The 16,680-nt window shown below is 34.9% G+C and overlaps 1 long non-coding RNA gene across 4 annotated transcripts in view; it reads left to right on the forward strand.

Moving 5' to 3' along the window:
- LOC116961051 overlaps positions 1–16,680 on the forward strand; it is a 39,724-nt gene that overhangs the window by 2,292 nt on the left and 20,752 nt on the right. For 2 of the 4 annotated variants that reach the window (XR_006166559.1, XR_004406740.2), the window contains exons 2-3: positions 10,048–10,134; positions 11,572–11,954. This is a non-coding gene — a long non-coding RNA (uncharacterized LOC116961051). Of the gene's footprint in view, positions 1–4,882; positions 4,951–10,047; positions 10,135–11,571; positions 11,955–16,680 lie in introns of all 4 variants that reach the window. The other 2 variants (XR_006166557.1, XR_006166558.1) reach the window with 2 other exon arrangements.

Here is a 16,680-nt window from a genome sequence, read left to right on the forward strand (position 1 = left end):
CTCATTTACCTACTCAGAAATCTTTGCAGGTGTTTATGTTCTTTGTAAAGCAAGATAAATATAAATATTATTAACATTACAAGGCAAAACACTGAAAAAGTGGGGAATAACAAGATCAACTTGGCACATTTAATGTATTAAATTTGTGCATTTTGAAGGTGCACAATTGTACACTGTCTCTTCTTCAAGACCCCTACCTAAGTCCTTAGACAAATTTGTTTGAATGTCATGTTTTTGCATCATCCTATGAAGCCATAGGAGCAAAACAAGTTTACCAAGTGAGAACTAGTAAATGTTAACAACTTTGAAACTCACAAGTGAATCAAGGAAAATAAATAGCCCCCATATTTACAAAAAAAATAGTTCTTTCCAAGGCTCCCTCAGTTTATAGATGAGCATCTTGGCTAAGCTTATTAGATATTTATTGAGAAAGCCCTAAAACTTTGTGTAGCAACAAATAATTGGTGACTAACAAAGGAAAAAAGTAAAAAATTTAATGAGATCGGTAAAAGCTCTTTATAAAAAAGAGACTGAAAAGTCAGTGTACTGTGATACAGATAGTTATGTCTCCTTGACATTAAGATCTGAGACTTCATAGGCTGCGTTAACAGTGAAGGTGACCTAATGTTCCTCATCAGCCGTGGAGATTACATGGGAGGTGCTGGGGTGAGTGGAAATAAAACCAAGGATTCTTACCCTCCACATTTAGTAATGGTCCTTGGCAGTTACCATTGTAGTGGGCCAGCAGATCCAGGCAATTAAAGAACGTACTCCTCCGTGGTGCCCTTGGGATAAGAAAGGCATAGGCAGATGCACTGCACAGGAAGATTTATATCTCCTGTCAGAGAAGCCAGTATGATGCAAGACATGCAGTACTTTCAAATGCAGGCTAAAAAACTGCAAGTTCTGGAGATGCCAGCCAGAATTAAGTACCATGAGGGAAGACTGTATTATATGTAAGAGAAGGTACCGTAACAAGAGGTTTTAACAGGACCATGCCTGAAAACTTAGAGAACACTGCAAACAAATGATGTACTCTAAAAGAGAAGCTTGGCAGAAGTTGATTATAGAGAACAATTGTACTTCATGCTGTTGGGCAGCATGCATGCACTGTTGGCTATATTAGTGAAGTTGAGCTTGAAAGCTAACTAGTCCAAATTACCTCATCTTTGATTTACTGGCCTATGACTCAATTACTGAAGAGACATTCCTTTCCCTTCCCTAAGACAGTTAAGAAAGCAGAAACTGGTAGCTGAATTGCTCACAACACCAGAGGGTATAACTTCCTGTCTTGACTCCTCTGACTTTTTGCTGGTAGAGGGACAAGTGCAGTAAGTGAGAAATTATGAATGCAACTATCAACTTTATTCTATATATCAACCAGCAGCTGTTCATATTGTTCTTATTTTGCTTAGCACATTCAGGCATTTTGAAGCAAAAGTGTCAGTCAGCTAAGCATGAGGATTTTGCAGTTGAGATAGGCAAAGGGCGTGCAAGTTGGAAACCAAAGCATGTCTTCTCACGCAGTAATCAATAACTAGAGACAAGCAAGTTGCAAGACAGCAGTTGCTCTCACTTCCTTCAGCTGAAATGGTAAAAAAAAATAGAAATTCTCATATTGGTTCATAGAGACTAGAAAAGAATTAGGTGAGCAAATGTCTGTCATTGATTTCTGCAACCAAAAAGCCCAGTAAAATAATTCTCAAGATGGTCATCCATTTTTCTCTTATGGAAAAAATGCTTGCAGCTGAGAAAAAAAAAAAATCCTCGTATTCTTTATAACAGTTAGCAGGTCTTCAAACAGTGCATCGATGGCTGCAAAAGATGGATTATTACTTTTCACCCTTGCACCATACATTGTAACTTGTTTATCCTTTTGATTTTTAACTACAGCCATCCCACCAATATATAGCCAAAAAGCAAAAGTTCAGTCAAGATTTTTAGCAACACAAAGAGTTCGGTTGAACTGCTTGATACTTCCAGATCAAGACCAAAGAGCTAGATAGTGGGAAACCAGGAAATATAGTTCATACTTTAGAAACCTTGCTATGCTAAGCAATATGTGTGCTTAAAGCGTATAAACCACCTTACCACTTACCATAAAATCATAAGACAAGCTGATGTTTTATTAATCTGTAGTTACTGGCTGATTCTGAAAACCTTTAACCATGCCATTAAAGATTCACAAAATCAGATATACATTACAGATTACATTATCTTTGGATTAAGAATTTATAAAGAAGTTTTTAGAATTATTGCTATTGATACTTATTTTGGAAAATCCATTTTGTTACTATAATGGCCCAACCAATTTCACTAGATTGAAAGTCTTCACTTTCCCAACTCTCTCTACAAATAACAGGGGTGAATGGGAGATAGTGTCCAAAAAAAGTAGAATTCACATTTCTTAACCAAAGCATTGACAGATGTCACTGCAAAACATTTGTGCAAGCCTCATAAAATGTATAGGTTTATTTATTATGTAAATATGATGATCAGTTAAACTACCATCAGCATGCAGATACCTCTTTTGTAGAACTTGGAGGTCACTGTAACTGCCAGCAGTGTTCCACTTGAAGGAAAGTGCCATTTACAAAGAAAGTGTCAGGGAATTTAAATAGGGATCGTGAATTTGTCTACACAGAAATACAAGCAGAGTGCTAGGAGAACATAAAGTTATCAGACTTTTTAGGGAAAACTTTTACAGGTTAAAACTTTACAGTATGTTTCAGCAGACATCCCCTTCTGTTCTGCTGATATTAAAATGCTGCTTATGTAATTTGCAGTTTCAGGTTGATATTTAAAAATGAACTTTGAGTATTTTCTTCACTATTGATTTAGTAAACAGTATTAATATTTGATAAGAGTGGTTGAAGAGTAAAAAAGTCCATAGTAAAAAGTCTTTCTGAAAAGTCTTGACCAGAATCCTGAAAAAATATGTGGCTTGAGTTTGATATAATGCTGCCTTATTATTAACATAAAAGTTTACTTTGTCAGAGGTACCCAGGGAAACTATGAAGTCCCTATCAGTGAATATTTCTAGAGGAAGTTAAAACGTCAGAAGCAGACTTGGTACATTTGGTGCTACTAAGCTACTGGGGGAAATGCTACTGAACTACTGTGACAAATATACCTAATGATGATTTTTTTTTTTAAACCCTACTGAATGAAGACTCCATGTTGTGCCTAATCACTGTTTGAATATAATATGGAAATCAGAGTGCAATTGTCTAGTTCTGTTTTTGTATGTCAGTAAAAAACCTACAGCAGAGTGAGGAAGTCTTCCTCATTAGCATTGAAGTTATGGGTTAGTTTAATATTATTTGTTATTCTTAGAGGCACTACACACATAAACCAAGTACCAACCCATATGACATTGCAATTGGGGATGCTGCCAAAATTTTATTAGAATGGTTATGGTCAGATGGGAAGCCTGTAACTATGAATGCACAAACAGATACTAAATGAACATCTGCAAAACAAACACTATTCAACACATGTATGGTTTACTCAAGTATTCCATAAGGTATACTTGTAAAATTGATTGCATTTAGTCTGATGTGGTTTGTTGTTACAGTATCATACATTCAGGAATTTGGCACAAGTATAAACACTAAGTGGTGATCTAATCTTTTTATAACATTACTTTATAATGTTTGTTAGGTATATATAACATGTTTATACTTTCCTTTTTGACACAATATGAAAAGTCTAACATGCAACCCGGAAGAAGGCATAAGCTTCCAGTCTTCTAAACTCTGAAAGTATGCTTCTGCAAATTAAGAAAAAAGCCCAACCCAAACCATAAATTGTCTTTTTAAGCACTTCCAACATACCATCATGAATAATAATAATAAATAACATCGAGGAGAGTCAGTGTCTCTTCAGTATGCATACATTTCTCGTCTACATTACTCAGACTCATCAGTCGAGAACACATTCTGAAGTACTTGAAGTTAAAAGAAATGTTGAAATTGGATGAACTCTGTTGGAGTGAAAATGGCTACAGAGTCACTGCTATTACAAGTCTAGTTTGTTTATTGGGATGCAAAAGAAAAACATTTCTTAAAAAGATTTTTGTTCCCAGAATCTTTTAATGGTGACTTTAGGTTAAAATAAAGTTAGTAGATTAAGAAATAAGCCTTGAAATAATTTAGTTTTCATTTAAGAAATTGATTTTAGAAAAATGATCCTATGTACATTCATTTATCTATTGCAACTGCTTGTCCGCTTCTCGCTTCAGAGATACAGGGCATATACCTTGTCTATTGGATTAATTCTTATCATTCCCCTTACAACAAATTCAATCCTAGATGTCCACTACTGTGTGTACTTCACATAGTAAGGAAAACCCAGGCAAATAACTAATTGGTTTAGCCTTTGCATTCCCTTCTACTCAACTAAGTAAATTCAGTAGTAAAGAACATTGTTCCACTGGGTTGCTGCCAGACATTGTTGTAATACTTGGCAGAAGCCTTGAATAGCATGAGAAGTGACATAATACCAACTCAACATATGCCCCAGAGACTTGTTGAAAAAAATGACACCACTGAGGGAAAAAAAAAAAAAAAGGAGGAATGTATATTTATTGGAGAAGTTGTCATATTGACAGCAATTGCCAGGTCATACTGACAACTGCTATACTGCAAGAATCCTACTGCTAGATTGGTTTCTCTCTCACAAAGCCCTGTCAGGGAAAGAAAGGTTGTTGTACATTACTTTGCCAGGGTACTCTAGTTCATTAGAATATTGTGAACAGATATTCAGCAGCATGTGCCCTTGTTAACAGGAAGTGAAAATTTCTCTTATGATGCTTCCTTTTGTTGTGACGTGTAAAAATTTATTAACTTGTTACACAAAATATTAACCATTCTTCCCATAGGATCCCACAACCAAACCACATTGTGTTGGACAAAAAGAAGATAATTCCTTCCAAAAAAGACAAAAAAAGTGAGTTAAAACTTGTAGAAGTACAGTGCTCCAATGTGGCTTTTAAACTATTGCAGATAGTACTGACGTGATAAATTATGCATCTGCTTTGAAATCATAAATAGCTTCCATTGTGTCACAATGAGTTGCTATTAGTAATATTTTAAAAATATCTGAAGGGTAAACATAGAAATGTATCAGCTCCTAAGCAATAAGTATTTTCTCGTTATCCAAAAGAAACAAACTAATAATACAGAAATCAAGGAAGAATATCTGTTAAATGTAATATTCCTTTAGTAGGATATTATTCAGAATTTCTGCTGAAGTATCAGCAACTCCGGGCAGTTCACTGTAATGAGAAAGTAACACACTTAGAGAGTGTTAGATTTCTTTATATTCTTTACAAGTAATCCTGTATTTGCCTAGCAGTTTCTGTTCATAAAACTAGAACTGAAACTGATTTCTTGGCATTATCATCACATCTTTAAAATGTGTCCATGAATTCTGAGAAAGTCTGTGCGAATAACTGATTTTTATTTATCAGATTGGCTGCCAAACTGAAAGGAAAGAAATTATTAGGGTAACAAAAGAGAAAACAATGGGGGTTGCTGTTTTATCCAGTAGCCAGATAGTTTACAGTCTGCAAGGGGAGACCCCTTGTTAGTCCTAGGCTCAAGCTTCCCAGAGATCTGATCTAATCAGACTCTTGCAGGGTGTTTGAGGTCCTCTTCTGATTTAGTTGTTCCACTTTAAGAATGTTAAATGTTTATCTGAACAGAGATAAAAAGCTGAGGGTGCCCCACCTCCCCAGTTTCTGGTTGACACATATGGCTTGAGTCATTCTGACTCAGTAAATGCTTACATGAAACAAAATGAGGAGGTTTATTCCAAAATCCCTACTAGTCTGAGTGGAGCTCCTCAGAGAGGGAATTCTCCCAGATGAAGGCACTAGTGCCTGGACTTCTGGATGAAAGGCAACATCACTTCCACCTTCCTTTTCTTGCTTATGAATCTAGCCAGTCACATCCTACAGTTTGCGTTCACACTGCTTTATGAAGTTTAGGAACCGTCAAAAGAAAATGTTGACCTCTAAAACATTCTATTTAATGTGAATACTGTATCATTGCATTCCCTTAAACTCAATTTTTTGCCATGTTCTGTTGAGAACAGTGTCTAGAAGATTAACATTTTCTCTACAGTTTTAGTAAGTTCCTCTGTAGAATATGAATGATAACTTTAGTATAGTAAAATTATGTCTTTTTAAAAACCTTCTTTAAAACAATCATTGTGCTGGTGTTTTTTTTGTCATATGTTTTCTGATCCACCAACCGCTATTTATGAAGTCTGAAACTGTCCAACAGCCCTCATATCTGCACAACTATTTTGTTTTTGCCTTGATATTCAGCAGAGTTGACTTGTTTATCTTTCCTTCAGGCTCCCTCATGTTGGACAGACATGTTCTTAGCAGGAATGATTGCACTCCTTGAAGAAAACTTAAGAAACAAAGTTGTAAGCAGCAACTCTAAAGCAGAGTTAATATTGTTAAGGTTATCCCATCATCTCCAGATTCTTGAATATTTGGTCCTTGACTAAAATTTAGTCAGTTTGTAGTTCTCTTGACAAATTACAAAACAGCACATGCTTCCTAGCTGGACTACATGTGTCTGGCAGCCTGGATATGTTTGTACTTCAATCAAAATGCAAAGTCCATCTGAATAGCATGGTGATACATACTTCATTGGTGTTAATATTGACTTAGCTCTGAAGCAGACAAGGCAATCATTTGCTGTGCAACATCTCAGGTGTTTTAAACAGCTTGATTGAGAATCATATTCTCATGTAGAAATGTGGAGGAGGAATCAAAAATTCATATAAAGAATATAACTTCTTACTTATTCCTGTACATTTGAATAGTAGTATCAACATGACAATAAATTTGGTAGGAACTTCTATAAGAAATTGATTTTTAAAAAAATGTTATTTCTTAAAGATTAAACTTTCATTTGGCTTCCTAGAGGTGTTTAGCCTACTTTACCAAAGAAAGGAGATTTGTGCAATCATAGCACATACGTGCCTCATTAATAGGTTTTGAGCACATCTGCTGATTTGAGACAAATTTGATAAAAAGGTAGATACACTTTTAGTGTAAGTAAAAGCTTAAAATTTTTGTAAAGTAACTGCTGGGTAGAGAGTACCTGTAGTGAAAGTTAGAATGAAGAGACGCTCATTCCATCCAGGAGAGAGAGCTGAGAAATGCCACAACTGTGGCTTCCATCAGTTTGCAGGCAAGAGCCAGGTTTCATTTGTTGTGATCCTCACAGACCTGAGGGAAAGCACCGTTATTATCCCAGTAACTCCTGAACACTGAGGGCAAGGATGGCACGTGAGTGTCTGAGTTGGCTCCTAAAGCAAAGTCCATGTGACAGTCTGTGTCATTCTGTTACATCTAAAATTTATTAGCTGTTTATCACAAACAGAATTATTCTTCCGACTTGTGTATTACTTCTCTGCATCCTACAAGTATTCTTAAAATAATAATAGTCTTACGTAAGTCTCAAACTAGAACTTAGAGCTTTTTTTGCATTATACAGCATATGGAAGAAGGAGGGAAGACACCATTTCTCTGCTGACCTCACTTCAAGTTGATTATCTTTGTTTTCTTTGCTTTTTCTCAACATCCCATAACGCTCCATTTCCTCTCAGTATTTCCTATTATTATCTCAGTTTCCACTGTTGTGTAAGTGCATAAAACTAGTGAAAATATCCTTTATTTTGTCTCTTCAAATTCTGTGTCTGGCTGATGTTACTTTTCATGCCAACTGCAGTAGAGATGATACTTCTGTGTTGGAAACCCACATAATGGGCTGGTAGCAATGGAGACCAATGTCGTATCAGAGCCTGTAGCAATGAAGGATTATAGAGCTTAACCTTAAACAACAGGGGGAGTTATAGGAGAGTGAAGTTTGACGGACGCTTTTTTGATCTTTGAGTGATGATTTACAGAGAGAAATTAGAATTTTCATATGATATTGCAAATAATACTATTCCATTGATACCAGCTGAAAATTCTTGTGGCCTAGGACAACAGAAATGCTATTCTGGTGTTACAACAGCTGAAAAATAACTTAATTATATGAACAACCAGTATTAAATCACAAATAACAATGCTATGGCAATAAAATCCATCCTTACAAAAAATACAGGTAAGCAGACACCGCATAGAATTCTTTAAGGGCTCTAGATAGTAGCATTCTGCAGCCCACAGATTTCTAACAAGTTTTTATGTGCCTGCAGCAGACATTTGAAGGGTGACTTCCTTAGTTGTGCTAATATATTAGTACAAATCTATGTGCAGTAAAAAACAATTTTTCCAGACCTTAAATATCTAGCAAAATACTCAAGCCCTAAACAATTTGTGGTTTGTAGTTAACTTCATTGTCACAAACAAAACATGTCAGACTAGCAGTTTTCTCTAGTGCCCCACTTCTAGTATATGGTTTTACTGGGGAGCATTAACAATGAATCAGTCGACCACTCTGCTTTTATTTAGACAGGTGGAGTACAGATATTAAACTTCTACAGTAAACAGATACCTATCTGAATGTGACAGAATTTTTAAAAATGGTATTTTTTCATGTTTTCTAAACTAATGTCAACACTGTGCATATCCTTTACTACAAGCCAGGATTACTTACCAGATCTGCCAGTCCTCAAAATTAGTTTTTTAAAAGGCCATGTACAAGTCAGTCAAAAAATAGCTCATCCCTTTGAAGGTTTGAGACAGGCTAATATTTTACTTTTCAGGAAAGAGAAGGATAAAATATCAAGAAGCAGTGGTATATATGGAGCAGTGATACTTGAAGGCAATTTTCTGTTCAGAACTACTGTTCTAGAGAGGGCTTTCACACAGTGCTGCAACTTAGGTTATTGGCATGGACAAAAAGGTAATTTTTAACTAAAATAATCTTCTGGAAGTTAACCAAGTGGAATTGACTTACAGATTTTAACAACACACCTTCTATGCTGTGTGGACTTAAACTGCAACTTTCAGTTTGACAAAATATGAATTAGCTATAAAATGCCAATGCTCTGACAAAATACATAAAAAAATGCACCTGTGAAAAATTAGGCATTAATTTTAAACAGTGTCTAGAGGCTTAAGCTACAGGACTGCTCTTTTATTTAGTAGCAAAGTACTCACTTGGGAAACTTGTGATATAATTTTAGAGCAGTTTCTCAGATGAGTTTTCTATTTCAACAGCTAATTGAAAACAATTTGCAGAAGCAGCCACGTTCATTCACGTTGTTAACCACTTAATGATCTATAATAGGGAAAGAGATCTTGCTTCAGTGGACTCTTATAGTCATCTGATTCATTTAGAGTATTTTCAATTTGGTATAATTTTGGAGAGGAATAAAATATATGTACCTCAAACTTGTTCTTTTAAACATCAGAAATATTTAAAGCAATATACTTCCAGAGTCCAAATCAAATATTCTGGTGTCCGTTAACAGAACATAGCTTCCTCACCATATATATTGTGCTAATTGGATTAAAAAAATATTTCATTTTACTGATTTATACTGTAGCATATTAAAATAAAATGTATTCAAGTTAGGTTTCTGCCATGTCTTTTCCCAGCTATTTACTGGTTTGGTTGCATTTCTACTCAACTGTACTTTGAAAGTGGTAACACTGAACATAGATAGCTAACGTTGTCAAATCTCAAATAGCATTGTAAATGAGAAGACAGCTAAACTTACTGAACAATATTACAGGAAAAGCAAAAACTTGATGTCTTATATGTCAGAATTGCATAAAAGGATGTGTGTTAGATGAGAATTGCTTCCATGTGGACCCACTGCTAGGATGAGGACCTCCACCAGCTCCTTGGGATAGGATCAATTCTCTTGGGTATTTTTTCAGTTTCCAGAACAATACTTTGAAGGCCATTATGATGAACTGATCAGCTATAGGTACCCTTTTGCACTGAGCAGTTATCTTTGGGTATAAAGCTAAATATTAATGGAATACAAAATATTTACAGAAACAGTAGTAGCATCAGTAATCAGTATCTGTGGTACTAATCAGGATATTTATCATTTTGTACTTTTCAGGAATAGTGGAAAGTGTTTTGGAAATGAAATAGTCTACAGTTATGAAAGTACAATGTATGTGTGTCCACACCTAGGAACAAATCAAAGGTAATGTAAAAATACAAGGGAAACGTTTGCATTCATTTATTTTTTCAGTTGTAGTGGGGTGGGGTTTTTTTGTTTTGTTTTGTTTTGTTTTTTCCCCTGGGGTGGGTCAGTTGTTAAGGCTCTAATTGACTGAACACAGCATTCAGCAGAATAGAACAGGATTCAATTATTTTTAAGTTAGCTATTTGAAACTATAGAAATCCTAGTTTGCTAGAATGCAGTCCTGGTTCTTTTTATGGGAAAGCTAGAATGGGAGGCAAATGTAAAGAGTGCCTATTTATTTCTGAGTAAATAAGAATCTGGGGGTTTGGCTCAAGGGTAAAACAGTTCTATTCCAGTATATAGTTTTGGGGGATGTTGAAGGCTGAAAAAAGGTAGGTTGAAAAAAAAAAAAAAATTGAGATTGATAATAATTTCTATTTTAATAGCTTCTGTCTCAGCAATTAAAAAACCTAAAGTGAAAGATTGTATCGTATTAATAAAAACCTACACTTGACAATATAAGGGAATATGATTAGTTTTTCATAGAACAGATCTCGATCTCATGAGAAACTGGTCTGAGCTTAACTTTCCATGGTTAGGCATCTACTTACCGTAGAGCTTCTGACTAAAATGTTTTCTAGGCAGAGGGGCAGACTGTTTGCCTACGTCTGGTTTCCTAATACCGAGTTAAAAAAAAATTACAGTTCTACCTGTTCACAGATTGAAATTTATATTGCTAGTACCTGCAAAATTTAAGAGCCACACAATAACATAAAATCTATTTGTGCTCTTAATAGAGGAGATGTATTGTAGAAATCTCTGTTTTCCAAATCAGTGATCCCATTTTTCCTCCAAACTTGAATTACAGAAGATACTGAGAAAACAGTATCAGGTGCCATAAATTAAAATCCTGTCTGAAGAGAAGTGCATGAAGCAACTGTATTAAGCAACTAGAAATTAAGACAGATTCAGAGTAGCAATAGTTTTGATGACATCAGTCTTGAGTTATGCTTTTCTTTCATGAACTATTCCATATAGATGTAATACAAAGCATCTTCAAAATTTTGTCATAGTGAAAAAACCCAATTTATTTAGTAGTCTTTCTGGCTAACTACTTTCTTTTTATCAGTCCTGAAGAAGTCAATCTTCCATATGTAGCATATTGAAACTTACTTCCATTTCCTAATTCCCAGTAGTTACCATCAGTGCTAAGAACACCCTGCACCTGATTTCCATGTTTTTGTGAAAAACAAGATCTTAATTAGACTTCATGCTCACCATTTGAGAAATACTTTAATTCTTTAACCATTTTCAAGGAAATGACCTCTCCAATGCAAACATTATGCTTGATATCTGATTACTCGTGTTGGACCTTTTTGTAAGGTTTGTTGAAAAAGTGTACATTAGGAGAATTTTAAGGAATACTCTTTAAAATAAGTCTTCTTTTTTGACTAGTGGAAGGCTTAGATGCTATTCTGGTGGTACAGCTGTCCCTGAGACACAACCTCATGAGGCTGAAGAACACAGTGAGGAAGAAGGGCCTCAGATAATGAGGAAAAAAACTTTTTAAATGCCCTTGATGTGCTTTACATCTTCAGTGGTCAAGATACAGAATAAGAGATGGCTGAATGGAAGCTAGAACACAGCAGATAGCTGGTTGGTGACAACCTAACAGACATGAGAGAAGATACATGTGAGATGAAAATCATCTTCTACAGCAGCAGTCCCAGGTGGACTGTTGTGATTTACAGAGCAATCAAGACTGTAGGAACCAGTGACTGACACCCTGCCACTGACCTGATCTTTGTCTCTAAGAGCAACTGGCAGCAGAAAAGAAGGTAGGTAATTTATTGTTGATTAGGCAGTGCTCTTGCTTTTACTACACAAGATGAATCATGTATTTCAGTTTGCTTCAGCAACTCACAACTTAATTTCATGTTCTTTTTGACCACTGTATAATTAATTTTACTTATTCCTAAAGCAGCCTACCTCTATGGTTGCTGCTAATATGTTTCTCTGTCACATGAGTAACTTCATTGGTCTCACCAGCTGTTCTAGAAAGAAAATCTGACTTTATCATGATCTTCTACTTCCCACAGCTGGTTTAACATTGGTAGAATTTGATCTGTAACACAGCCCTAAGTACATTGCAGGCTTTTCTCTGCATATCTGCCTATGAGCAGTGAATGTTTTGGGCTGCTGTTCTATTTTTATATCTGGCTTATATCAAAATCCCACACTGATTTGCTACTTTTTTGATGTGGCCGAAAAAATTTTAATTTCAACCATTGCAAAATACCACCAACATAGAATTAGCTCTTTCAGTGGGAAAAGCTTGTCTTACCAGCCATAAAGTACTTGTCCTTCTTTTTCCTTGTAAACAAAAACTTATTTTTTGCTTACACCACGGATTTCTCTTTTCAAAACCGCCAGTGCCAAGTGAATAATCTAGGAGGCTTTCTAATGCCATGTTCTTTCACTGACTAACAGATATTATAATAATCTTAATTCAATGGTTTAACACGTGAACAAAAGATCTCACTACATGATTCTCAAAGTCTTAAACCATAATGTTTTATACTATTCCATTTCAAATTAGAATATTTCTTTATAAACCTTTGGCAGAGTCTGACATTCCTCTGAGAATATTAGAAAAAATTGTTTAAAATGGTGAGCAAAGAACCCAGAATACTCTAAGGGGTGTTATAATCTGCAAGAAAATATCCCGCACTGTGAAATATTCAATCATAGGCTTTATGATGATGAACACCAACCAAAACATAGATGATCTTTTCTATTTTAGGGTGTAATCCAACTGATCGTTTTGTACCAGTATATGTTTGAATAATACGTGGACTTACCATATTAAAAAGAAGATGGAGAAAGACTTTTTTCACTGATGTTCATGTATAATAATCTAAAAAGACTCTGCTGAGATCTTGAGAATAACGCTTGCAGATCTATGACTGCTTTAGGAATTCAATTCCATCTGTATGCTCTAGTAAGGTCTCTTTGCTGCAGGTACATTGTATATTTTATGATACCAAAGAGGATAACAATGCAGCATGCAACAAGGGCACATTGCTAATAATCCCATTCCCATTAAATATTTAGAATTCTGTCATATTTCATAATCGGAACATAGAAGTAACAAATTAGAACAACTCCATGCTGATGAAAATTACTAATTAAGTATTAAAAGCTGTGAGAGGAAGCCATTGCTTGAAAACAAAATCCTCAAAGGGAGAGAAAAGATGCAGTTGCAATAATTTCTAAATGTTCTTTTCCCTTTTTTTTTTTTGTTTTCATATTGCAGTATTAGGACAAGAACAGAAATTCCTGAATGCTAAACTGTCTGTAATATTGAAAGAAATAATTTGTTCTCTTCCATATTTTCTCATCTATAAAATCAAAATATTACTGCTTACAGGGGCTCAGGGCAATTCTCATCAGAAGTGGTAAACCTTAATGCTACTCCTTAGTTTGCAGTGACGCCCCTTAGGTTTTGCATTGAGTCAGACCCTGATACAAATAATAGCAGCTCTAATGCTATTCCAGTTGAAGCAATGGATACAGCTCTTTGGCTCTGCAGCTCTTACTGCATCATGAGATTGGAACTATTTGATAGCACTCACAGTGGGAGCTACAGCCCCAGCAGGCTCCAACAAAGAATGTATTTGAGCTTCCCTCAGCTTTCAGACAGTTTTTAAAGGTTTACCCAGAGATCCTGATGAGCAATACAGAGCTACAAAGCTATGTCCACTGTTCGGCAGCACCTACATGGGAGAAGTGCAGCATAATCTGAAAGACATGCAGGAATGCCACTGAACTCTCCACCATTTAAGCCACCCAGATTTTTGTTTGCTCTGTGCAGTCAGATCAGAACAAAGCAGACAGGCTAAGGCTGGGCTTCACAAGTGTTGAGTAATACTGATTATAACTTTTGATGTCAAAACATTGTCCATTTTCCTTTTTTGAAGGAAATAAGTACAAAACCACTAGCGATTAAATGTTATAACTCCTTTCTAGGTCATCTTCCTACTAACAGATCAGTTATCGGTAATCAAATTTGAACTATTTTCTTACAAAGTAATTGCACCAAAAATCTGTCATAGCCCATAGGGATCTAGGAAGTAGATGAAAGTAAAATATCCCCAAATATAGTACAGTATAGTTGTTGGGTATTCCAGAAATTTAGGAATATTCTTGCACCTATATTTTAAATCTAATAACCGAAAAATGCATAAGTATTTCCAAAAGACAATTTTTATTATCAGATACCCAAATGATTTTACACTGTATAAACAAGTTGTGGACAGTTGCTAAAATTATTCTATACTTTACTTCTTTTGACTTCAGACTTTAGCCTTTTCAATCTGGAATACCAGTATTTTCAGATTAGTATTTTGTATCTGAAATTTAACAATAGAACTAAAACCAGTTATGATTCTTTAAATCACAATTAAATGATTAAATGATTAAATCACAAATCATACCAAGTGTTCATTTGATATGGTGCAGCACAGAGATGTCTACAAGTAGTGACTGATTCAATACTATCCATAACACATTTTTCTATCATACGCTTCCTTAGTGTACATATGTAGATGGTGTGACTTTCCTGGAATTTTGATGTACGCATTAAGATATCCATTTAGAGTTTTGTTTTTTTTTTTTTTTTTTTACATGTTTACTTGCTTTGCTTAGTGTGAGAGGAACTATTTTTAAATTTAATATTTGCTGAATTAGGCTCTAAATCTCTTACGCTCTCAACCAAAAAAGCTGATAGTCTTAGACACTCATGGTATGTTAAATAGCTATAAGCTGATGGTCCTCAGGGACAACCTAAGACATCCTCTCCTTCGCAATATGTTAATGTCCCACAAGCTTTTTGAGTAGTGTGAGAATTTCAAAAACTGACTCTCAGCATTTGATATATTGGTTGATGTAGGTATGCCTGTGAATGGCATCAGATAGATCAAATACAATGATGGAAGATTTATAAATGCTTGTGTAACATAGCAAAAAGACTTTCTAAGAGACAGAGTAAATCTTAGGGCCAGCATATGCAAAGCTCTAATAATATGACCAAGAAACTTCCAATTAGTTGTAGTTATTAATCAACTGTATGTTATTAGTTTTAGATGCTAAAACCAGAACTCTTGCTAGAAAAATCTAGATGAGAAACAATAATGCGACATAGAGCCTATTTTCAAAATAAGTGTTTCAAAGTATCTTCAAGATGTATTGTATCTTCCTTTATCACCTGCTCAATGCAAGAAAGAAATCAAGTGTTTCATGCTGGGATTTATAATCTCTATGGACCGTACCATGATATCAAAGATTAAGTCAGCTACCATCTGCTCCATTTTATGCAAAATAGATGTGGCCCTTGAACTTCTGGCAATTTTCCAATTCAATCCTCCATGCAGATTTCTAACACTCCTGCTTTACAGGATATCCTATTATTCAGCTTAGACGTTAAGTTTTACTATTCACAGTCAAGTATTTGTTGACCATGTGGACTGTGACACAGTGGCAGGGCAGAAAGGTGTTTAGTCTTGTTTTTTTTAAAAAACCTTAGGAGAATGTTCTGAAACAGTGTATATTTAAATATACTTGCATTATAATGAATCAATTTCATTCTTTACCACCAGGTGTCTGCTAGTGTTACAAGAGTGCCCAATTATTAGGCTTTACTCTTTTAACCTTTGATTATTTTCTTTTTAAATACACAAATCCTGTTGCACTGCTAACTTAAAATTAAAGACTAAAGACTTAAAAATATGATTAACATACAATTCAAGCAAGAGGCCTGATGCAAACAAACATTTTAGCAAACTCAGCCATATCGTTGCAGTGAACTAATTTTAATTTTATAGAGAACTTGCAGAATTTGAGTCCTTTTTCAAGATATCATTCAACTTTGATAATGTTAAAGGATAATTTGTCTCAGTTGTCAATACCTCTTAAAAATCTTGGTTAGACAGTTATATTATTCCATATATTTTCATGCTGGCATTTTATTACCTGAGGCTGAGGTAATACTTTGTAGTTACTGTTAGAAAGAAACTTGTAATATATATATATATCTTCAGAGATTCCATATGTGGTGGAATGCTGTGGATCTCTGTTCAAAATGTACTGCAAATTAAAATTGTGTTTGTTCCATTTCAAGTATGTGAAACATCCTAGTGATGTTTGATTACATACTAAAAATTCACTTGTGCTTGGTTTTTCATTTATTAAAAAATTAACAATAGATTATTTTTCCAAAAATCACACCGTGGTCTGCCTCTATATTTTTTAAATTTTATTTTAAAATGTTGGAGGAGAACATGAAGTATAACTCCAAAAAGCCATACTTTTTTCTAAGTCATGTTTTTAAATTTTACTACTTATTATCAGGTAAGATAGGAATCAAGAATAGCAGGCATACAAAGGTGAAATTAATTCACCTTTTGAACTCTCAATGTGCACATATTTAGGATTAGTCCTAAACAGTTTATCAAATCCAGGGACCCATTCATATTCAGATAAAGTCTGTGATAGCAGGGGTTTCTT

The sequence above is a fragment of the Tyto alba genome, unplaced genomic scaffold (genome assembly GCF_018691265.1).
Source record: "Tyto alba isolate M040663 unplaced genomic scaffold, T.alba_DEE_v4.0 Super-Scaffold_41, whole genome shotgun sequence".
NCBI classification, from domain to species: Eukaryota; Metazoa; Chordata; class Aves; order Strigiformes; family Tytonidae; genus Tyto; species Tyto alba.